Below are 24,345 nucleotides of genomic sequence, written 5' to 3' on the forward strand. Positions count from 1 at the left end.
CGCGCACACACCGCACCCCCACCCCCACCACATTCTCATTCTGCCATCACCAGGCTGTCAGAGGAGACCGGTGGAGCCACCATGCTGTAAAGGCTACAAAAGGGCTTGTGGCCCATCTTTGAGGAGCACTGTTCCTTATACTTGGCCCTGTAAAGACCTCCCAGCACCCACACTTAATTTCCCTGGGCCTCAGTTTCCTCAGCTGTAAAAGAGAGCTCCTCTCTCCCCTCCGTGTCTCACAGGATTATTGTAAGAATCAAATGAAAGAAAAGTCGTCACATGAGTGAGCATTCACTATGTGCCAGGTTCCATGCTCAACACTTCATGAGCATTCTCTCCGTTCATTTCCACAACAACCTTGTACAGCAGGATAGTAACATCTCCATTTTATGGATAACAAAACTCAGGCTTCCAGAAAACTTGAACAAGGTCATAGACCCCTGCGGGGAGGGCTGGGAGAGGAGCCCAGGGTGTTTGACTCCAAGACCCTGGGTGTTCCTCTACCATGTGATTTCGACACACCTAGTGTTAAAGAGGTGTACTAGTACATCTTTATTTTGATTATTTCCATCCCAACCTTTCCTCTACCCTAACTCTCTCTTCTTCCTCCAGCTTCCCAAACTGAACCAGACTAGACCCTGGGAGTTCCCAAATGGGAGCCACAGAACTGGCAGGTCACCAGCCCTGAGGACGGGGCTGGGAATCCCCGCCACTTCCAGTGCTGCCACAGGGAGTCAACATGGAGACAGGCATCCAGGAAAGGAAAAGATTTTTCTCTCTGGAACCCAAAGGACTAAGTCAGGCTCACCTTCCCTTCTTCACCTCACCCAGAAGAGCACTGGCAAGGCCACCACTTTAGACAACTCCTCTCTGGCCGAAGAGAGTTTTGATCATTAGCTTGTGCTGCTTTCCTCGCTGCAAACAAGTAGGTTCTAAATATCTGAATTGTTTTTTTGAAACAGCTGGCCCCACCCATTCACTGGTACCAGGCAGGCCCCTGGCAAGGATGAGTGCAGCCTTGATGTGGCCGGGGAGCCCAGGAGGCTGGGCAACAGGCTGGGCTGGGTAAACCCAATTGCTGCCCAGCTGGGCCTGGTGTGGAGACTTTTGGTGGTGTTGCTAGGCAACATAAGTAATTGGAGAGGCCACGTATTGGGCTTCTGAACCACAAAGATTAACAGCCTCCTTCATCACACTGCAAACCATCATTATGCCAGTTCCAGAAGCCTGCAGCAATCTCCGTGGTTATAGCCTGAAAGAGCGCTTTTTTAGCTACAGAAATTAAGAACCAGCTTTTCAGTATTATGGGTTTGTGGCTGTGGTTGTTTCTTTTTGCTACGTCTCTGAGGATACACTTGGAATAAATAGGCAAAAGGTTTAAAAACAAAAAATACCCTCTTTTCCAAAAGTTTTCCTTCTTCCTGAAGCAAAGCACTCTTGGCTCGATGGTGAGGGCAGCTCAGGTAAGGACACTCGGCCTCCTAAGGCCTCTGCATGCCCGCTGCATGGCGAAGCTTCTTCCTTGGAATCCCTCCGCTGTGGCTGTGGTGCAGGGTAGGGGGACCAGGGCCTTGGTCACGCGCAAGGCCTCACAGCATAGTAATGCTTTTGTGTCTCTCTCCCATTCTAAGAAAATCACAATACCTCCTCTTCCCAGGCTACAGAACCACTCTCACTTCTACTATTTTCTTTTTTATTGTTTGATTTTAGAGCAGTGGTTCTCAACCTTCCTAATGCCGCGACCCTTTAATACAGTTCCTCATGTTGTGGTGACCCCCAATTTCATTGTTACAAATTGAACATAATTAAAGCATAGTGATTAATCACAAAAACAATATGTAATTATATACGTGTTTTCCAATGGTCTTAGGCAACCCCTATGAAAGGGTCGTTCGACCCCCAAAGGGGTCGCGACCCACAGGTTAAGAACTGCTGTTTTAGAGTGAGAGAAACCAAAGGAGAGAGAGAGGGAGTGAAAGAGAGAGGGAGGGAAAGGGAAAGATCGATTTGTAGAGAAACCAAATGAGAGAGAGAGAGGGAATGAAAGAGAGAGGGAGGGAAAGGGAAAGATCGATTTGTTGTTCCACTTATTTATGTGTTCATTGGTTGTTTCTTGTATGTGCCCCAACTAGGGATCGAACCCACAACCTTGGTGTATCAGGATGACATTCTAACCAACTGAGCTACCCAGCCAGGTATACTATTTAATGGATCCTCCCAGTGGCCCTGTGAAAAAGACATCATTATTATTCCCATTTTACAGATGAACAAATAAGGCAAAAAGGGGCACCCATGATTACATACCAAGTCACAGCAAAGCTGTGGCACTAACCCATTTTTCTGAGGCCAAATCCTAGGCTCTCCACTATATCACAATGCCTCCCCACAGAGCTATTTAAGATATTACATATGTTTTTGTACCCTATTATAATATGGAAAATAGTAATAAAAGTACACACTGGTATAAAAACACAGAACTTCATCCTATCTATATATAAAACCCTAATATGCAAATAGACTGAACAGTAGAACAACCAAACAACCAGTCGCTATGACATCCACTGACCACCGGGGGGTGCATGCAGAACATGGCGGGCGGCAGCAGCAGGCGGCACAGTGGGGAACATGGTGGGCGTCAGCCACAGCCAGATGGTGGAGCAGGTGAGCTGGGCGCCAGACCAAGGCGGGGAACCGGTTGCTGTCATCGGGGTGAGCCTCTGGTAGTTACTGAAAATTCTTTGCTCCCGTGTGCTACAGTCCCACCCAACACTTGCACCTGCTGCTGGCGCCGGCCCTGCTTACACCTGCAGACCACAGCCCCTCCCCCTGGCCAACCCTGCTCCTGATCACCCCCATACCCCAATAGGGGGTGGGGCTGGCCGGCCAACCTCCCATGGCCCCTCCCCCAACCGCTAACCCCCAATCGGCTCCCCCACCCCATCCCCATGGCTGGCCCCGCCCCCAATTGACCCCCCCATTCCAATCGGGGGTGGGGCCCGCCAGCCAATCGCCCATGGCCCGTCTCCCCAGCCAGTCCAGCCCTGATCAGGCCCCAATTGGGGCAGGCCGGCCAGCCAACCTCCCACCATCTCCTCCTCCTGATAGGCCTGGCCTAGATCCACCCCGATTAGGGCCAGGCCGGCTGGACCCCAGCCGTGTACAAATTCGTGCACTGGGCCTCTAGTGGCAAAATAAAATGGTGGTTGTTTTAAGCTACTAAATTTTGGCATGATTTGTCATACAATAGCTACCAACACACCTCATCCGAACTAGAAGACAGAAGGACATCCCATACCATTCTGCCTTCCCATTAACATTGTTCATCTTCGTAACCCTCCATTAAGTAGATTGTAGTCTCCATCTGGGTTTCCACTCCTGCCCCCCTCCAAAACAAAACAAAACAAAAACACGCCCGGCTGGCATGGCTCAGTGGTTGAACGTCAACCTATGAACCAGGAGGTCCTGGCTCGATTCCCAGCCAGGGCACATGCCCAGGTTGCAGGCTCCATCCCCAGTGGGGGGTGTGCAGGAGGCAGCCAGCCAGCCAATGATACTCTTTCATCATTAATGTTTCTCTCTCTCTCTTTCTTCTTTCATTTCTGAAATCCATAAAAACATATTTTAAAAAAACAAAAACACAACCTCAAATCAAAATATAGCAACTCTCTGCTTAAAAATCCTTCAATGGTTTCCCATTGTCTTCAAGATAAATACAATATCCTTTCTATGGCTGATAAAGTCCTGCATGACCCAGCTCCTGCCTGCCTTGTGGAATTCTACCACTCTCCCCCATGTGCTGCAACCACAGGGCCTCCTTTCTGTTCCAGGAACACACCAAGCTCTCTGCTGCCTGAGGGTCTTTGGACTTGCTGTTTCCTCTGCCTAACCCTTTCTCTATACCTCACACCCATCCCAACACATTCACACAAGGCGAGCTCTTTCATAACCAATAGCAACTCCCTAAGAAGTCTTCCCTAATAAACCCGCAAGTAAATGAAGAGTGAAGGGAGAAGGAAGTATGGAATAATAGAAAGAGCATTGAAACTACAGCATTCAGAAAACCCTGGTTCTTGCTCTAATTCTGCCCCTGTTTACCTGTGGATAAGACACGACACCTCACCTGACCAGAATCCACATGCCCACCATGATGCACGTGGCTAGTGAGTGATGTTCATAATGTGCCGTACACCAGAAGTCCTCCCAATTCTTGCTCATGAGTCTCCATAACAATTTTGAAAAAGCTATGACCCTCTCACACATTTTTAAGTTAATAACTAAAATTTTTTTTCACAAGTAAAAATAGGTTCCAAAATGGAATCTTCTGGCACAGCCTTTATTAGAGGCATGCTTTCGATATAGTCTCATCCAAGTCTTGGAGCTACAGACTTAGCATGTTCAATTTATGGAACTTGCCTACCATAGAATCCAACTGTCAAAGCCAGTCCTCACTGTCAAACCAATCAGCCAAACAAGCATAATTTTCTGCTGGTAAGACAATCCACCTTCATTTTTAACAATTTCTATAAATGAGTTCATTTGCATTCCCATGACAACCGGCTCAGGTCCCAATTCTAATTTTACAATACATAGACAGAGAGCGAAAGCACTTGCGTTTAGAGTAGCCTAACAGTTCAGAGCACACATGCTAAAGGGAAGGTATGAGAGTTCAAACGCCGATTTTGCCACTAAAGAGCTCTATGACCTTGGGCGACTTATTAAACCTCTGGGTGCCTTGGGAACCTCATCTGTAAAAGAAAGATAATAAGTACTTTATAGAGCTGGTATGAGTATTAAATGATTTTATTAGTCTGTAAAGCCTTTCGAACAGTGTCTGGCACATAATTAGCATCAAATAAGTATTTTTTTAAAATAAATACTAGAGCCTGTAGTAGTAAGACACCACCCCTTCCGTTTATTTTACCTGATCTCACTCTGCTTTGTCTCACTGGAACTGAACATTCTCCAATTATCCTTTTGGTTTTTATATCCCCAAGCAACTCACCATAAAAAGATTCAGGAAGGACCCAGTAAAGCCAGAGAAGGGAAACAATGGAATTATTGTAGGCAGTTAGACATGAGCAGAGCAAGGATGGTGGGCCAGATACAGAAGGTCACCAGGGTGGAAAGCCCCAGGAACCTAGCAACAATCAACTGTATGGCAGGACCTCGCCCCCAGGGTGACTTTTCCTCCACTGGCATATTGCTGGTCATGCGGTTTGGACACCCTGACCTTTCCTCCTAGAGATAGCATCTATGCCTCAAGTTGTAGTTCAGCTCCAGGCCCAGATAAGCAACAAAACCAGCCACAGCTGACAGGACCAGCTACATGGAATAAAGACCCCCTGCCCTGGTGCCGGCCAATCAATCAGTGGAGACCACAACCCTGAACGGACACACCTGGAAAGCGACTGAATATTCTCTTAAGATCTTTCCTGGGGCCTCCCCTAAAGTCTCCGCCCCTCAAACCCTTAGGAGACCCAGTGCCTTTCCCTTTCCTTCCCCCCCGCCCCCCCCCCCCCCCCCCCCCCCCCCCCCCCCCCCCCCCCCCCCCCCATTACCATTAGCTTCCACTCCCAAGATCCAAGGGCTCTTCCTTTACCTCCATAACTTGTTTTCTACACCCCTTTCCTCTAGGAATTACTTCTCCTACCTCTGAAATGTACTCAATAAATGTTCTCTTACAGTTTGGGTCTTGCTCTGAATTCTTTCCTAGCCAGAACCCAAGTACCGAGGTTGCTGAACCCAGGTTGGGTCTGACCCCACAGGTCAGACACCTGGTGCTGTTCCCACCGCCTACAACAGAAGCAGAACTGAAAAGGAGAACTTGAAGAATCCAAACAAGCAGACTGTTTTCAGGAAAGAGTACCTCTGGAATTTGAGGACCTGGAAACTGATTCCCTTAAAGCAGTGGTTCTCAACCTTGGCTGCACATTAGAATCACCTGGGAATCTTTTTAAAATCCTGATTTCTGGGCCTCATCCTCTGGAAATTCTGTTTCTTTGTTACTAATGTTGTGGCCCCACCCCAGGATTTTAAAAAGATTCCCAGGTGATTCTAATGTGCAGCCAAGGTTGAGAACCACTGCCTTAAAGGTATCCATGTCCCCCCAGTTCCAGAGCCACTGACATATTCAGCACAAACTCCCCCGGCACATTCAGAGCTCCTAGAATTCCTGGTGTCACGTCTACAACTCCACCTCTTTCTCTTTTACATCAGAAAGCACAGCTTTAGCCTTTGGGCTTTTGGCTTTGGTGGAGGCTTAAGCAAAACTTTCTTTGATCCTCCTGAATCTGGATTCATCTGACCGGTCACCATGCCACCCAAGGAGATCAAAGTCATATACCTGAGGTGAACCAGTGGGGGAGTGGTGGCCCCCAAGACTGGTCCCCTAGGCCTGACTCCAAAAAAGTTTGGTGATGACATCACCAAAGCAACCGGTGATTGGAAGGGTCTAAAGATTACAGTGAAGCTAACCATGCAGTACAGACAGGCCCAGATTGGGGTCTTGCCTTCTGCCTCCGCCCTAATCATCAAAGCCCTCAAAGAACTGCCAAGAGACAGAAGGAAGAAAAACACACAAAAATTCAGCACCGTGGAAATAATCACTTTTGGTGAGATTGTCAGCATTGCCCAACAGATACAGCACCGATCTTTGGCTAGAGAACTTTCTGGAACCATTAAAGAGATCCTGGGGACTAACCAGTCTGTGGGCTGCAATGTTGACGGGCGCCACCCTCATGACATCATAGATAAATCAACAGTGGTGCAGTGGAATGTCCAGTTAAGACCCACAAAGGAACATATTTCAATTAAAGATCACTGACAACCCCCCCAAAAAAACATAAAGGATTGCAAGTTAGCAAGCAGTATATCCCTGAATTTGCTCCAGATTATACAAGTGTAAATCATTCATAAATTTCAGTACTTTTATTTATTTATTTTTTATTGCTTAAAGTATTACAAAGGGTATTACATATGTGTTCTTTTTTTCCCCCCCGCCCTTGACAATCCCCTGGCCTCCCCTACCCCCCAGTGTCTTATGACCATTAGTTATGCTTATATGCATGCATACAAGTCCTTCGGTTGATCTCTTACCCCCTTCCCTCCTGCCCCCCAACCCTCCCCAACCCTCTCTGGCCTTCCCACTGCAGTTTGACAATCAGTTTGAGGCAGCTCTGCCTCTGTATCTATTATTGTTCAAAAGTTTGTAATGGTCTTTATTATCCATGAATGAGTGAGATCATGTGGTATTTTTCCTTCATTGACTGGCTTATTTCACTTAGCATAATGCTCTCCCGTTCCATCCATGCCGAAATTTCAGTACTTTTATTAGGAAGAACAGATGAGCTGTAACCCAGTGTACAGCTGAGGGCAAAGCACCCATAGATCAGGACAAGTCAGGAGTCCCTTCTTGAACATCATGAAGTCCTAACAATGAAGACTTGTTTCCTCAGACAGGTAGGAACCCCATCAGGCCCAGAGACCCCCATGCATAAGCCATACTTCTGAAATACAACTCAGATGATGGCCCCACTTTGCTAAATCTCTTCACTAATTACCCAGCGCTCTTGGTATAAAACTGAGGTTCCTTAACAAGACACACAAGGGCCTCATGACTGAGCCCTGCCTATGTATTCACTCATTTCTTGCCATTCCTCCATACACACCCTACTTCAGCCATATTGAGCCCCCAGCAATTGCAGCTCCCTCCCTCCACTAGGCCTTTTCACGAGCATCTCCCTCTGTAGAATATTTTCCCTCCCCAATTGGTTTTCCGAGTGAAGTTTTAACACCCCCTTCAAGATTGTCCTAAACACCTCCTCTGCAAAACTGTATTGAGCTTCTACTATGGGCCGGCCATTGTGCTAGGCCCTGGATCCAGTGGAGAACAAAGCAGACACGGTAGAATTAAATGCCCCTCTTAGTTCCTTCGACAACCTCTATTCCTGTCTTCTGTATATTACCACCATCTCCTCTGCAAGGCTGTGAGTTAAGTACCCTGAGGATAGGACTTCTGTTTTATTCATCTTCAAATCCCTATCATGGAGCCGCTGGAATGCATCAATAAATGTTTGCTGGACTCATTTACTCACAAAGGACTCATCAAATATTTCTGTATCAGGGACATACAAGTTGCTGGTTATACAACTGTGAACCAACAGACACTGCCCCTGCCTTCTTGGGAGCAAGAGTGCACTTGGTGGAATGAATGATGTATGAATGAGTGAATGAACGAATGAATCAGGGAAGGAGTGTGCTCCTCTCCACCTGGATGAAAAGTCTAGCGCAGGGGATGTACAGGAAGGGAGAAGCTGGTGTATGGATGTTGGGGACCGATGATGTCCTTTTGTTCTCTCTGATACAGAGAAACTGATTAGCCATGTGACCTTAGGCCAGTGGTTCTCAACCTTCCTAATGCCGCGACCCTTTAATAGAGTTCCTCATGTTGTGGTGACCCCCAATTTCATTGTTACAAATTGAGCATAATTAAAGCATAGTGATTAATCACAAAAACAATATGTACAGTGGGGCCTTGACTTACGAGTGTCCCGACTAACGAGTTTTTTGAGATACCAGCTGTCTCTCGGCTGATTTTTTGCATTGAGTTGATAGAGTAATTTGAGTTAACGAGCTCCTTAACGAGCTCCTTAAACTCGTAAGTCAAGGCCCCACTGTAATTATATATGTGTTTTCCGATGGTCTTAGGCGACCCCTGTGAAAGGGTCGTGCGACCCACAGGTTGAGAACCGCTGCCTTAGGCAAATCCTTGAGCCTGTTTGTATTTTCATTTTAACAATATCATAACATGTCATGGTTAAGTGAAATAGGACATTTAAAAGCAGAGTTGGTTTCAGGAACTCAAGTAGCTCCCATTACTTGCTCAGTGGGAATGCGCAGATTCAGACACACAGCCGGAGAGCCTGCTGGGGATAACTTCTCCCTCCAGCGCCAGGTTCCATCCCTGGTCCAGCATTCTTACCTCAAACCCGGGAGACCAGAGACACCTTCCCTATTCAGCCCAACCCCCACACCATCTTGGCCTCCTTCCCTTCACCGCCCAGTTCTGTGTTTACTTTCAAGTGCTTTCAAGGCCAGAGGTTCTTATACATCTTTACAAGCCTAGAAAAGGGGGGGTGGAGGGTGGCGGTTAGGGGAGGTGGCAGGAAAGGGGCCAAAGAAGAAGGAAAGAGCACAGATGTCTATTGAGGCTCACTGTGTGGCTGGCACCAGGGTAGGTGCGTGACATGCCCTGTCTCCTGTCACCTTCAGAGCAATACCATTTTCCTGACGGGGAAACTGAGGCTCGGGAAGAGCACAGGAGAGGTGGGACAGGAAGCCAAGTGGTCTATGATGCCAAAATAATTTTCCTCGGTGCCACATTGCCCACCAGCTTATACATGATCCCTACATGTCTGTGAAATAAATTTCCGCTTTCTTATTCCCTGGAAGAGCAGAAATTGTATGTTTCTCCTCTCCCCCGCCCCCCCGCCCCCCAGAGAATCCAGATACATGTTCAAACAATGATGAATAAACAAATGGATAACAAAAAATGAATGGGCGGCCCTAGCTGGTTTGGTTCAATGGATAGAGCGTTGGCCTGTGGATTGAATGGACCCTGATTCCGGTCAAGGGCACATGCCCCTGGGGGCATGCAGGAGGCAGCTAATTATGGTTCTTTATCATCATTGATGTTTCTATCTCTCCCTCTCCCTTCCTCTCTGAAATCAATAAAAATATATACATTTTTTAAAAAATGAATGGGCGGATACCCCATACCAGGAAGGAGGAAACAAATAACCCTGAGCGAGACGCCTTGCAGGAGGAAGCCTGAGGCTGTCTCCCCTGGCTGTGGTCTCCAGCGCCCAGGGCAGGGGCAGCGGGCAGGAGGGCGAGACCTGGCTGAGCTGCAGGGAGAATAAAACTAGGAGGCAAGAGGGCGGTGGGGGGTGTCCCTGGGAGAATGTGATAAAGGGGGAGAGAATGACCAGGGCGGAGAAGGGGAACAGCGTCACCTGGCACTCCCACCACGTCCCCCCAGTCCCAGGGAGAAGCCAAGCAACGGCCCCCGACTCCTGGCCAATCATACTGCCAACTCCAAAAAGAAAGTTGCAAGATCCCAGACGGCCACTCCTGGAGGCTGCTCCGGAAGGGAGGCTGCCAAGGGAACACGCACGGTCTCCTTCCCGCCACCCCCGCCCCTATGCTTCCTGCCTTCACCCCCCACCCCATGGCCCCAAGGAAGGACTCCCCCACCGGCTCCCGGTTCCCGCCGCTTACCTCCTTCCCTCGGGAGGCCCGGGGGCGCCCAGGCAGGACCGGCTGCACCCCGCGTTCCAGGCGTCCTGGGCCAAGGGGCTCCTCTGCTGCCCTGATGGCGCTCCCCGGCCCCTCCCCTCACTGACTGCGTGGGGCAGGTTCCAGCAGCCGCACCGGGGGAGGGAGCCTGAGGAAATCCCCTCCCAGTCTTGAGCCTGGGCCCGAGCCCGACCAGCCAGCTCCGCAGCCCCACTCCTGGGCTGGCCCTGGATGAATGAGTCCTCCCCCTCGCCTGCCTGGGACCGAGCCAGGGACCGTGCCAGCCTCTCCGCTCTTTCTCCGTGGCCCTGACCCTGAACTCCAGTCCTCCCAGCCCTATCCTCCTGCCGTCCGTTCTCAGCTCTCCAGGGGAAGACCTTAGCCAGGTGGTCTCCACTACTGTGTCCCAGCCCCGGAGGAAAGCCAGGCCTGGCAGGGCGTCCCGGGTGGGTGACTTGATGACTCTCAGCGGGGGTTTAGTCACAAGCCGCAGGCACTCTCCACTAAACTGGTTGTACCTTGGGCACTGGTGAAATGTCTGCCAATTTCTGATTATTCATTCAGTGCATTTTGAGAATAACTCACCTGTGCTAAGCCCTAGGATGAAGAAAGAGGTGGATTAACATGGTGATCTATACAGTGATTTTCAACCTTTCTCATCTCCTGGCACACATAACTAATTACTAAATTCTGCGGCACACCGAAAAGTATATTTGTTGCTGACCTGGCAAAAAAAAAAAATAGATATAATTTTGATTCATTCACTTCGGATGGTTATTGTTGTGTTGGTTGGTTGGTTGTTGTTTTAATTTGACAATCAGAGGGAAAAGAGGTCAGTGCCCCTGACTAAATAGTTAAGTACTGCATGCTGTACAAATTCTTGGGGCACACAGGTTGAAAATTGCTGCTCTGCTAGGAAGAGAAGAATGAAGTATTTGTGTAGATGCTGCCCCAAATCCAGGCATCAGGAATCCAGAGGTTCATCCCTTGTGGGAGGTTCTGGGAAAGCTCTTAGAGGAGATAACAAGGTGGGTTTTGAAGGATGAATAGGAGTTCTCCGCAGCTGTAAGGGGGAAAAGAAGCATGCGCAGACTGAACAGGCCAGGCACCTGGACAGACTCTGGCAGGAACTATTAGAAGTCTGAATCGTCAGCGAGGAGGTCAGGGAGGGCTTTGTGAGCTTTGCTAAAGGACTTGGGCTTTATCCTACAGGTACTGGAAAGTTACAGAATGGTTTTTAACAAGGGACACAGAATTTCAGCTAGATCACTGAGGCCTGCAAGGTAAATAACCACACCAATAACCACATTGTTACCTGCTATCCACCTGGACCCAGGCTGTCAGAGATACAACCGACCATTCCCACCCTCCAGCCAACCTCCCTTGTTCTTATTTTATCCGCAACAAGATGCTTCCTCATGTGATCAGCGTCGGTCACAGTGATTAGACCAGATAAGGAGGACATTTGCCTCCCTAAGCTGTGTAATTTCAGAAAGTGAAGGTGTCTGCCCACACCTGACACACGTAAGTTAGGGAGCTCTTAGAGAACAACACCTGTGTCCTATTGTCTGTGTGTCCCCAGCACCCGGCACAGAGTGTAGCCTTGAGGTGGGGCTCAAAAAGGTATTTACAATTATGAACGCGCCCTTCACGGGAAGTAGCAATTACTTGTAGTGTTGCAAGTCCCGGAGTGGTTCCTCACCTTGCCGGGGACGTGGCAAAAAATCTAAAATGCTGGTTCCAAAAGCAAGTCCGAGGATCCAGTAAATGTAGGGGGAAGTGGTAGTTACAGAGCGGAGAAACCAAACACCACCTGGACTGGGTGAGGAAAACGAATACCGATAAGGGCGACGGACATCGGACATCGTGTGCCTCCCGAGGTGTGGCCTGGAGAAGGACATGCCGTCTCCTCAGGGGCATTCCCATTCGGAAAGTGTGATGTGAACGGAATCAGGAGGAAACATCAGACAAAGAAAAAGCGGAGAATGTTTATCTTAAAGTGAATTTTAAAATAATTATTAAACTATGTCTCAAACTGAAAAAAAAAGGTATTTACAAAACAGATCTAAGGAGGGCTGATGGGAATATTTCCTGTAAATTAAGAAATCCTTATTAGGAATTCTACCTCAGTGGCTCGCGAAGCTCATCCATGTGAATCGGTACCCACAAACCACATTGGTTCTGAGATATCGACCAGCTCATGTTTCTAAGCTTGCAAACTTCAGAGCCTGCCCCTGGACTGCGGTGACTCCCCAAGGTCAAGCTTCTCTAGGGCCAGCCAGTCAGTCCTCTCTGCAATGCTACCCCCACCTAACACCCCCCTCCCCACCCATCATGAGGCTTCAGGGGTCTTTTCAGATTTGGATGTTTCCATTAAAATTTCTACAAATGTTTGTGTGGCTCTTTTTTTTCTCCGGCCCCTCTTAGCTGCTCAAAGAGCACTGAAGGGTGGTAGGTGTGATTCAGGTTTGGGTGCCACAGAAAGACAAGGACCAGGTACCCTTTCAGCTCACCACAGCCCCGTTTCTCTGAGAACAGCTCCTCCCCACACACACACACCCCTCGGGACTTGGGCTGTCACCTATGTATTCTGTGAGCAGCGTTGGTCACAGTGATTGGACCAGAGAAGAAGGACATTTGCCTCAGGGCCAATTCATTTCCCTTCCCTAAAAACTTCCCTGGCCGGTGTGGCTCAGTGGTTAAGTGTCCACACATGAACCAAGAGGTCACTGGTTTGATTCCCAGGCAAGGTACATGCCTAGGTTGCAGCCTCGGTACCCAGTGGGGGGCATGGAGGAGGCAGCCGACAATGGTCCTATCAATGTTTCTATCTCTCTGTCCCTCTCCCTTCCTCTCTCTCCACTTCTGTCCAACTTGAGTGCAAATCAGAGGTTCCCATGTTCCCCTCAGGGTTCGGTGAATTTGCTAGAGTTGTCCAGGGACCACAGGGTCACACGTTTACCAGTTTATTAAATGATACGATAAAGGATACAGATGAACAGGCAGAAGTCTGGGAGGGTCCCAAGCACAGGAGCGTCTGTCCCCGTGGAGTGGGGTGTGTCACCCTCTCACCATGTGGGGGTGTTCACCTGGGAGCTCTCCAAACCCCATGACTGGGACTTTACGGAGGCTTCTTCACATAGGCATGACCTCCCTAGAGAGCTGGGGGTGGGCTGAAAATTCCAAACTCGAATCATGGCTTGGTCTTTCTGCTGCCCAGTGCCCAGCCAGGAGCCCGCCAGGAGCCCATCCAGAGTTGCCTCCTTAGAACACAAGATGCTCCTAGTGCTCTTACCACATGAGAAATTACAAGCGTTTTGGGAGCTCTGCACCAGGAACTAGGGGCAGAGACCAGTACGTACTTCCTATTATTTCCCACACATCATAACACCTACCCAATGTATTTAAATCATCAGTACGTCCCTTTCTCTTCCCCTGCGAAAGGCCATGCCCTGATATTATAAGTTCCTCCAGAGCAGTAACTTCCTCTGTTTCATCTTTGTATCCATACAATTATTTCCAAAATCAGAAACAAAGTGTGAAACAGTAAATGTTTGTTGAGCTTTCAAAGTGGGAAGCGTAGACCAAGTTCCCTCCTTCCGCAGGTGAAGGCTCCCTGACCACCAGCAGGTGTCAGGACGAGTTTCTGTAGCTTTTGGCCGCCAAGCTCCTGGTCTGAATCCCGGTCCACGGTGGGTGGTGAAAGTATAGATGAATCACGGGAGGTGTGCCGAGTGACTGTGACCAGTGAGTCAGTTCCAAAGCCCCGGGCGTCAGGCCAGTCAATAGGCAGCAATATAATGTAGGCTGCATCAAGTTACTCATTGTATATTCCAGATTTCCTCGAGCATGTTCCCCAAGTGCTGAACATGGCGCTCCAAGTGCTGGGCGGATACCCCATACCAGGAAGGAGGAAACAAATAACCCTGAGAAGAGCAGAAATTATTCCCTGGAAGAGCAGAAATTGCATGTTTCTCCTCCCCTCCCCCACCCCCACCCCTCAGAGAATCCAGATACATGTTCAAACAATGATGAATAAACAAATGAATAACAAAAAATGAATGGGCGGCTGAGTTCTCTCCAAAATGTGTTAGATGCACTGAAAATGTATCTCAATAAATTAGCTTTTTCCCCTGAGATTTAGCATTATATATATTTGAAATGTGAATTTTCAAAAAGCTATTCTGTTTATGAAAAAAAGACATACTAACTATCCACAGAAAAGCTAGTATAGCTGAACTTAAAAAAAAAAAAAAAGGTCCTGGCAGGGTAGCTCAGTTGGTTAGAACATCGTCCTAATATGCCAAGGTTGCATGTTCAATCCCCCGCTCAGGGCACTTACAAGCCACAACCAATGAATGCATATATAAGTGGAACAACAGATAGATGTTTCTCTCTCTCTCTCTCTCTCTCAAATCAATAAATAAAATTTTATTTTAAAAAATTAACTCGATGAAATGTGAAGATAATCTTTTTTAATTCATGTCTGACCTTGACTGGTATGTAAGGAATCCGTAGGAGAAAACACAAGTAAGCAATTGTGAGAGCCCTACTTGCCCTGGGGGCATCCCTGGATCCCTGGGGACCTAGTACCAGTGTTTTCCTGAGCCGTGGAGGTGAGGGAACCTGCGCCTGAACAGAGCAGACAGTCAAATCAGAGGAGGACGCTTAGCCTCCCCAAGCCCCAAACCACTAATATCCTCAGTGGACAGTAGATAAACTTTTTTTAAAAAGGAAAAAAAAGCCTGCCAAACTAGGGAGATAGTGGGGGTGTGGATCTGTCTTGTCTTAGCCTTGGGTCAGAGTAAAGCAAAAAATAAACAAACAAAATACTGCCTCTCCTGAGAATTCTCCACCCGACCCCTGCACTCATATGTATTTACCTAGTGACAACCTCACTGTCCTATGTCGCCCAGAGTTCTCCAAGATGAAAATGTAAAGTGTTTCTGGAGCGTTAGGATCTATAGGCACCTGGAAGAAACAAATCCAGACTCTCTCTCGAAGCATGCAATTCAACCCACGCCACCAAGATTTCCCACAAAGTTGCAAGCAACATGACTCACAGGGAAAACACATCCCAACAAGTAGAAGCAACCAACTGCAGAATCATACCCATAAAGATCAGAATTTTATTATCCGATGTCAAATAATGTCATTATGTTTCACACTGAGATAAATTAAGGAGGGAATTTGAAAGTACACCAGGGATAAAGTTATCAGTAAAGTAGATTCCTTCCCCAATGTGAGTACCCCTCATCAAATCCCTGGAGGGCCTGAATGGGACAAAAGGTGGAGGAGGAAGGAATTCATCCCTTTTGCTTCCTGCCAGCTTGAGCGGGGACGTCTCACCTGGTCTTCTCTGGCACTCCGGCTGTGATTTAATCAGCAACCCTGGTTCTAAGGCCTTTGGACTTGGACTGAATTACACTGCCAGGCTTCCTGAGTCTCCAGTTCATAGACAGCAGGTTGTGGGACTTTTCAGCTTGAGCCAAACTGTCATATACATGTATATGTACTAGTACATCTGGAGAACCTGATTAATGCAAGTAGAACGCATGATAGCACCAGTGAATCTATGCTATCACTTGCTGCCATACGTTGTTGATGCGAAGTGTGTTTCTTAAACTGCAAATCTTGCCGGCAAAAACCCTACCCAAGTGGGAGGATTTGTCTCCTTTATATATCCGCCAGGATTCTTAACTGCAACAAAAATCAAACCTGGGTGTTTTAAGCAGGAAAAAAATAAATAAATAAAATAAAATAAAATAAAAATATGTTAGCTTGGGCAGCCGCTGGCTGGAAGGCTGGGGTGATCCGAAGGTTGCTGCCTCCCAGTAACGAAAGGCCTCCCTCCCTTTCCTCGCAGCGGCCTTTCAGGCCACTGGAGCGCTCATGGTGGTGTCCCTCATGCTGGGCTTCATGGCCATGTTCGTGGCCACGATGGGCATGAAGTGCACACGCTGTGGGGGAGACGACAAAGTGAAAAAGGCCCCTATAGCCATGACCGGAGGCATCATTTTCATCGTGGCCGGTCTGGCTGCTTTGATAGCTTGCTCCTGGTACGGCCAAAAGATTATCACAGACTTTTATAACCCTTTGGTCCCCATGAATACTAAGTACGAGTTTGGTCCTGCCATCTTCATCGGCTGGGCAGGGTCTGCTCTGGTCCTCTTGGGAGGTGCACTGCTCTCTTGCTCCTGTCCTGGGAGTGAGGGAAAAGCTAGGTATGGTGCGCCCCGCTCCTACGCTAAGCCCAACTCTGCCAAGGAGTATGTGTGAGCTGGGACTCCGTTGCCCCAGCCTGGCAACCTAGACACTGGAAAGGACCTGGGGCAGAGCTCAGCCTGTGGGCAGGATGTGCAGCGGCAGCGGTGGGTCACGCAGTCCTGTACACCATGTACAGTTGTTCCCTGGGGGCTGGGCGGGGGAGAACACAGGAGGGGCAGATGTGCTTTTTGTACAGTAATAAAAAGTATGTTTTGGAAAGGAGGCTTCTTTCTTTCTTTCCCTTCAGAGCCTCTGCTTTTTTCCTACCGAGATCCTTGCAGGGAGCCTGGAACCTTAGTATACCTGTTTCAGCTAAAAAACAAACAAACAAAACCCGCCATTGAGTCTAACGGTGTGCCAAGCCACCCTGTTCCACCAGTTCATTGTTCAGGCCCCAACACTACTGACTCTTGAAGACTCAGGTCCTTGGTTTCCTTAATCCATTGACATCTTCCAGTCCCTTCTACTCCCAACTCTTGCTTAAATAGCTACCAGAGAGTTTCTTTTTTAATAAAAAAATATTTATTAAAAAAAATGTTAACTAGCTCATAGCATCCACGGGAGAACTGACGACAAGAACCATAGTCTGAGCTGCACAGCGACAAACAGCCAGCATCAAGTTGCTGACCGGGTCTGGCGATCAGGGCATCACTGCCACCGCTGTGAAGGTCTAGACACGCAGCTTGCGTCCATGGCCCCGGTACTCACTAGCATTGAATACTGGCCCGATCACCACCCCTGCAGCCACTGCTTTTCCCGGAACTGATCTTCCTGAAACCAGTCTGTCTAGCTAGCTCTGAGGCAGGTGTGTCTGGCAGGCAGAGCCCAGTCCACATGCTGATGCCCCAGCAACAAAATGAGAAAGGAAGTATTTAGCACTGCCAGCTTCGTAGAGGATGATAGGCCCTTTATCTCAGATTCATAACCCAAGGGAATTCGAGAAACACAGGACTGTGGGGGGGGGGGGGGGGGGTTTCAATGCTGAGGGCCCAAAAGAAATATCCAGCGTCCACTATACCCTTAACCTTCAGGACCACCCCTGCCAGTATACTGGTGCCAGTATACCTCGGAGCGCCTTCTGCAAACAAGTCTCACCAATTGTAGTGACCTCTTCTTAGGCTGGCGACTGAATAAGGGTTGATTCTAGTCAGGCACAGGCTAGCATCAGGAAGACTTACCTCTGGGAAATTAGGGAGCCATTATCCAGACTATTGGCTCCAAGAACACACCACCTTGGCCAAGATCTGGGGAACAGGAAGCCACTGTTGTTATTGTTGTTGTTAGTCCTCACAGAAGGATATTTTCCCGTTGATTTTTAGAGCGAGTGGAAGGGGGAGGGAGAGACGGAGCTTTCGGTGCTGGAACCTTGACATCCCAAATCCTCACATGCTGCCTCATTTCTCCCCCACTTAGCTCAGTTCCAGATGCAAGGCCCGTAACTCACTGGGGAGCTGAAAACACCTCTGGAGACATACGTGCAGGAGGTCTAGGAAATGTGGTTTTGGCTTGAAAGCTCAACTAGGGAGTGTAGGGAGGCAGGACAGGAGGGTGCACATGTTGAGCGAGCTTTCTGCCTCCCCTACTACCCATGTCATCTTATTCCATCTCTGAATGCTATATTTTTTAAAAATATTTTTAATAGGCAATACATTCACTTGGTAAAAAAGTTGCAAACACCATCACCAGCACACAATGAAAAGTAAATCTTTTATCCGCCTCTGTCCTCCAATCCCTGTTTTCCTCCCAAGAATCATTGACTTTTACCACTTTCCTATTTATTAACCCAAAGACAATGTATGCATATGTATATATATATTCCCCTTCCTCTTTGTTTCACATATATGGAACATAAAATGTGCACTGTTTTGTTTTGTTTTTCTCCCCAATATGCTTTTCATAGCAGTGAGAGCAGCATCCTGGAGAACCTAACACCAGGCAAGGACAATCTGGCAACAACGAGAACTTCATTTCATTTTTACACATTCTTTGGGGGCTTGTTGTTGTTGTTGTTAATCCTCCAGAAGGATATTTTCCCATTGATTTTTTAGAGGGAGTGGAAGGGAGAGGGAGAGACAGAGAGAGATATGCATCGATGCGAGAGAGACACATGGATTGGTTGCCTCCAGTGCTTGATCCCCAGTGCTTTAATCTCAGGGAGCCTTCTGCCACCAAAGAACAGCAAGTGCACAATGAGATCAGACTATTAACCTTTGATTCTCTTGCAGGTTTTAAGTAGGGCATTGCTCTAATGCCATACAAGACTTGTTTGCTTTGAGGAGTCTCAGTGGAAACACAAGACTGAAGGGATTACTTAAGGCTGAAGCCTTAATAACTCATCGCCCAACTTCTTTCTTTATTGAGTCTTATAGCCAACAACAAGAAGAAAAGTAAAGAAAAACTAGCTGAATACAAGTGCCTGCATTGAGAAACATGTTCTGACTTTATAAGTAATAAGATCCGTGCTAAGCGTTTGAGGTACATATCTCAGTTAATTTTGATAGTTAATCTGTGATGTAGGTGCATTTTACAGGTGGGCAAACTAAGCTCAGAGAGGTTGTGACCTGCCTCGGTTTACACAAAGGGGTCAATAACAGAGCTAGGGTTTGAGCCCACACCTGGCTGATTCCCAGCCCACATCGTTGCTTTATGGCAGAGAGAAGAGAGGTCTCCATTACCTCCTATCTTTAGGAATAGTAGTAGCTGCACCGGCAGCAGCCAGCGTCAGAGGCAGGCAGAGCCACACCACCAGAGAGGAGACGCAGGAGCAGCTCAGGGCAGGAGAGCAAGAAGACCCAAAGCACCGTGGTACCTGTCGCCAAGACTCCGCAGGCCTGTAACCCCACAAAGGAAACCGGAGTGACCTCTGGTGGCCTAAGAAGTCACCGTTCTCGTACCGTATTGAGAGCTGAAGGGAGGTTTCTGCTGTACTGTCTTTGAGGGTGAGCAACAGTTGCTACCAGATAATTATTCCCACTTTGTTCTGTGTTCCCTTTTATTTGTCATCTTCTACCAACTTTCTACGCAACCCCACTTCAAAAGTCACGTAGTAAGAATAGTGGCTAAGTTGGCAGACTCTGGACCTAGACTTTTTGAATCCTGACCCTTGGCAGCTGTGCAATCTTAGTCAATTACAAACATTTTTCCATACCTTAGTTTCTTTTAAAAAATCCTACCATGTGAATTTGCATACTTCTGATACATTCTTTTTAATAGCTGCCTTAGATGTACCATACTTTATTCGATCACTGCTTGAATGATGAATGATCTCTTTAATCTCAGCGTTTGGCCACTGTGAACAATGCTGCAATAAACACCCATATAAATATATTTCAGTGCTTTCTGGGTGTCTTCCCAGAAGTGGGATTATATATGAAAGGGTATGTTTTTATTTATAATAGACATTGCTGGAATGCTTTCTGAAAGGGCTGCACTAATATACAGCAATCTATAATAATAAAAGCGTAATATTCTAATTAGACCGGACAGCCAAGCGACCTTCCGGACATCCTTCCAGACAACCTTCCGGACAAAGCCGGGGCTGCGAGGGCCAAGCCCCTTGCATGAATTTCGTGCATCGGGCCTGTAGTATATAATAATGCCGTTCCAGCAATCCCACAGCAATAAATATTATCTGAATTTTTCTAGAAGTTCACAGTCTGATAAGTATAAAATGATATCTCATTGTTCCTTTAGTTTTCATTCCCTGGCTATTTGTGAGCTTGAGTATTTCTCATATCCTTCTTTTTTAAAAAAATATTTTTTTATTGATTTCAGAGAGGAAGGGAGAGGGAGAGAGAGATAGAAACTTAAATGATGAGAGAGAATCATTGATCGGCTGCCTCCTGCACGCCACACACTGGGAATAAAGCCTGCAACCTGAGCATGTGCCCTGACCGGGAATGGAACCGTGACCTCCTGGTTCAGGAGGTGACGTTCAACCACTGAGCTACGATTGCTGGGGTCATATACTACTTGTTAGTTCGGATTTTTTCTGTGAATTACTTCTTCATGTCCTTTACGCATTTTTCTATTAGGTTGTCAGTTCCCTTCTTATCAGTTTGAAAGAATCCATCTTATGTTATAAATAGTAACTTTGTGCCCCGCTATTGTGGCTCAGTGGTTGAGCCTCGACCTATGAACCAGGAGGTCATCATTCGATTCCCAGTGAGAGCACATGCCCAGTTTGCAGGGTCAGTCCCCAGTATGGGGGGTGCAGGAGGCAGCCGATCAATGATTCTCTTTCATCATTGATGTTTCTATCTCCTCCCTTCCTCTCTGAAATCAATAAAAATATATTTTTTTAAAATAGTAACTTTGTGTTCTCTCCATTGCATACCCCCCCTCCACCCCCCAATTTTAAAATTATTTAAATGGTTTCATTAAGTCAAGTACTTCTTTCTTTTCTGAGTTTGCTGTCTTGGTCTACTTTATACCAAGGTTGTACATATGGTCTTCTACATTTTCTTTCATTTTAAAAAATAGATACAAAATAAAAATAGATGCTTTCATTTTTTAATGTTTTTCTCTTTAAATGATGTAAACATTCAAATTTTACTGAAATGTTTTGAGCATCTGAGGTTTACACAGATACTTTGCAAGGAAAGTGCCTTTTTCTTCTTCTCAGCTGTATTGAGGTATGATTGACAAATAAAAATTGTATTTATTTAGGTTGTACGACATGATTTTTAATAAATACAGTGTGATAATTTAATATATGTACACATTATGAAATGAGTATCACAATCAAGTTAATTAACAAATTAACACATCCATTAATTTTAGTTACCTTTGTGTGTGTGTGTGTGCTAAGAACACTTAAGATATACTCTCTTAGCAAATTTCAGTTATATAATACAATATCATTAACTAAAATCACCAAGTTGTAGCCCAGCTAGTGTGGTTCAATGATTGAGCATCGACCTATGAACAGAAGGTCACTGTTCGATTCCCAGTCAGGACATGGTGAGGGGCATGTGGAAGTCAACCAATCAATGATTCTCTCTCATCATTGATGTTTCTATTCCTTTCTTCCTCTCCCTTCCTCTCTGAAATCAATGAAAATATATTAATAAATAAATAAATAAATAAATAAATAAAATCACCATGTTATATGTTAGATTCCCTCATCTAGCTTCTAAGATTTTTATTTTTAGCATCTACTGATATGATCGTAAGGCTTTTCTTTGATTTGTGGAGTTTATGAATTATACTGATACATTTCCTGAGAGTCTAATCACCCTCCTCTGTTTGAAATAACCCAATTTGGTCACAGTGTGCTACTCTTGGGCGCTGAATTCCATTTGCTAATATTTTATTTGGAATTTTTGTCTCTCTTTATTAACAAAGATGGCCCATAGTTCCTTTTTATAACTATCTTTATTAAAGATTGCTTTTAAAGTTATGTAAGTTTTATAAAATGCATTAAAGAGCTTTCCAAATTTTGTTTGAACTAGCAGATCAAATAACAATGGACTTGTGTGTTCTTTAAAGGTTAGAGGGATCTTAGTTGCAAAACCATCAGGTTCTTATCCTTTTAGTAAATGGTGGATCTCTAATCACCTCCCAAATTTCTTTTATTTTATAGTGTGATTTTTTTGGCTACATTATAGTTTTCTTTTTATTTTTTGATTAACTGTATATTTATAATCTAACTAAAAATTACCAATTTTTGCTAACTTTTTAAATGCATTGTCATCGCCGGAACCGGTTTGGCTCAGTGGATGGAGTGTCGGCCTGCGGACTGAGGGGTCCCAGGTTCGATTCCGGTCGGGGGCGTGTGCCTGGGTTGCGGGCACATCCCCAGTGGGAGATGTGCAGGAGGCAGCTGATCAATGTTTCTCTCTCGTCGATGTTTCTGGCTCTCTGTCTCTCTCCCTTCCTCTCTGTAAAAAATCAGTGAAATATATTGAAAAAATAAATAAATAAATAAATAAATGCATTGCCATCAAGTTTCAGGTAGTATCCTATATAATACTAGAGGCCCGTTGCACGAAGAGATTCGTGCAATAGGCCTTCCTTCCCCTGGCTTCAGGCACCGGTTTTCCTCTGGCACCCAGGACCGCAGCGGAGAAGCCAAGCCTCTTCAGTCTTCAGTCTTCAGTCTTCACTCCAGCGGGAGCCTTCAGTCTTCGCTCCATGCCTGCGTATGCAAATTAACCGTCATATTTGTGGGGTTAATTTGCATAGTCGCTCTGATTGGCTGGTGAGAAAAGCGGAGTGACTCCAATTTGCATGTTTCTCTTTTATTAGTGTAGCTAAGGCTAATATGCAAATCGATCCAATGGCGGAATGATCGGTTGCTATTATGCACACTGACCACTACGGGGCAGACGCTCAATGCAGGAGCTGCCCCCTGGTGGTCAGTGTGCTCCCACAGGGGAAGCACTGCTCAGTCAAAAGCTGGGCTCACGGCTGATGAGCGCAGCAGCAGTGGCAGGAGTCTCTCCTGCCTCCGCTGCAGCACAAAGGATGTCCGACAGCTTAGGCCCGTTCCCCCTGGGCCTATGCCGTCAGTCAGACATCCCCCGAGGGCTCCCAGACTGCGAGAGGGCACAGGCCAAGCTGAGGGAATCCTCCCCTGAGTGCATGCATTTTGTGCACTGGGCCTCTAGTTTTCTTACAATTCTTATCACTTCTGTATCTATGATTGTCTTCTTTCTCATTCCTACTCTTAAATATTTTGTCTTTTTCTTTATTATCCTTTTTAAAAAGCTTTCAGCCCTGGCCAGTTTAGCTCAGTTGGTTGGAGCATCATCCTGTGCACCAAAAGGTGGCAGGTTCAATTCCAGGTCAGGGCACAAGCCTGGGTTTTAGGCTCAAACCCTGGTAGGGGCATGCAGGGCAGCCAATTAATGTATCATTCTCACACATTGATGTTTTTCTCTCTCCCTCTCCCTTCCTCTCTCTCTAAAATTCAATTTAAAAATCTTTCTTTTTTAAAAGTTTTCAGATTTATTAAGCATTTTCACTATTTTTTTGTGTTCTAGTTTATTTTCAGCTTTATCTTTATTAATCTCTTCCTACTCTTTTAGTTTATTTATTCTTTTTCTAATTTCTTAAGGTGAGTTTTAATTTTATGGGGGTTTTTTTGTTGTTGTTGTTGTTGTTTTTTAGTATTTCAGTTTCAATAATGAAGGCACCAAGGCTATCAAATTTCCTGTGACTGTAGTTTTTGCTGTATTCTATAGTGCTTTTTTAAAATATATTTTTATTATTTCAGAGAGAAGGGAGAAGAAGAGAGAGATAGACATCAATGATGAGAATCATTGGTCAGCTGCCTCCTTACACCCCCTACTGGGGACTGAGACTGCAACCCAGGCATGTGCCCTGACCGGAAATGGAACCTGTGACCTCCTGGTTTCATAGGTTGATGCTCAACTGCAGAGCCACACCAGCAGACTCAATAATCATTTTTCTCTTTACCTTTTATATTATACAGTTTCAGATAAATTTGAATATCCTAATGTATATCTCCATGTATTCTATCAGTATCATATGAATATCCAATTGGTATTGATAGACTGGAAATTTTATTATATTATACTAGAGGCCCGGTGCACAAAAATTTGTGCACTCGGGGGGGTCCCTCAGCCCGGCCTGTGCCCTCTTGCAGTCTGGGACCCCTCGGGAGATAACGACCTGCTGGCTTAGGCCTGCTCCCGGGTGGCAGAGGGCAGGCCCAATCCCTAGGTGCAGCCCCTGGTCGGGCTCAGAGCAAGGCCGATTGGGGAGTTGGGGCGCCGACCCCTGTCATGCACAGAGCAGGGCGGATTGGGAGGTTGC

General features: G+C 46.5%; 1 protein-coding gene and 2 pseudogenes across 3 annotated transcripts in view; 2 read left to right on the forward strand and 1 right to left on the reverse strand.

Annotated features, from left to right (window-relative positions):
• Positions 1–10,622, reverse strand: part of RHBDL2 (rhomboid, veinlet-like 2 (Drosophila)) — a 44,546-nt gene extending 33,924 nt beyond the window's left edge. Inside the window, exon 1 of one of the 3 annotated variants that reach the window (XM_014541606.1) lies at positions 10,279–10,537. The gene's annotated coding sequence lies outside the window, so the exon portion shown is untranslated. Of the gene's footprint in view, positions 1–10,278 lie in introns of all 3 variants that reach the window. The other 2 variants (XM_005868630.2, XM_014541605.1) reach the window with 2 other exon arrangements.
• Positions 6,314–6,813, forward strand: LOC102240536 (annotated as a pseudogene).
• Positions 10,623–16,015: 5,393 nt separating the features above from the next.
• On the forward strand, positions 16,016–16,782 carry LOC102240836 (annotated as a pseudogene).
• Positions 16,783–24,345: the final 7,563 nt, after the last annotated feature.

This window comes from Myotis brandtii, unplaced genomic scaffold (assembly GCF_000412655.1).
Source record: "Myotis brandtii unplaced genomic scaffold, ASM41265v1 scaffold274, whole genome shotgun sequence".
NCBI lineage: Eukaryota > Metazoa > Chordata > Mammalia > Chiroptera > Vespertilionidae > Myotis > Myotis brandtii.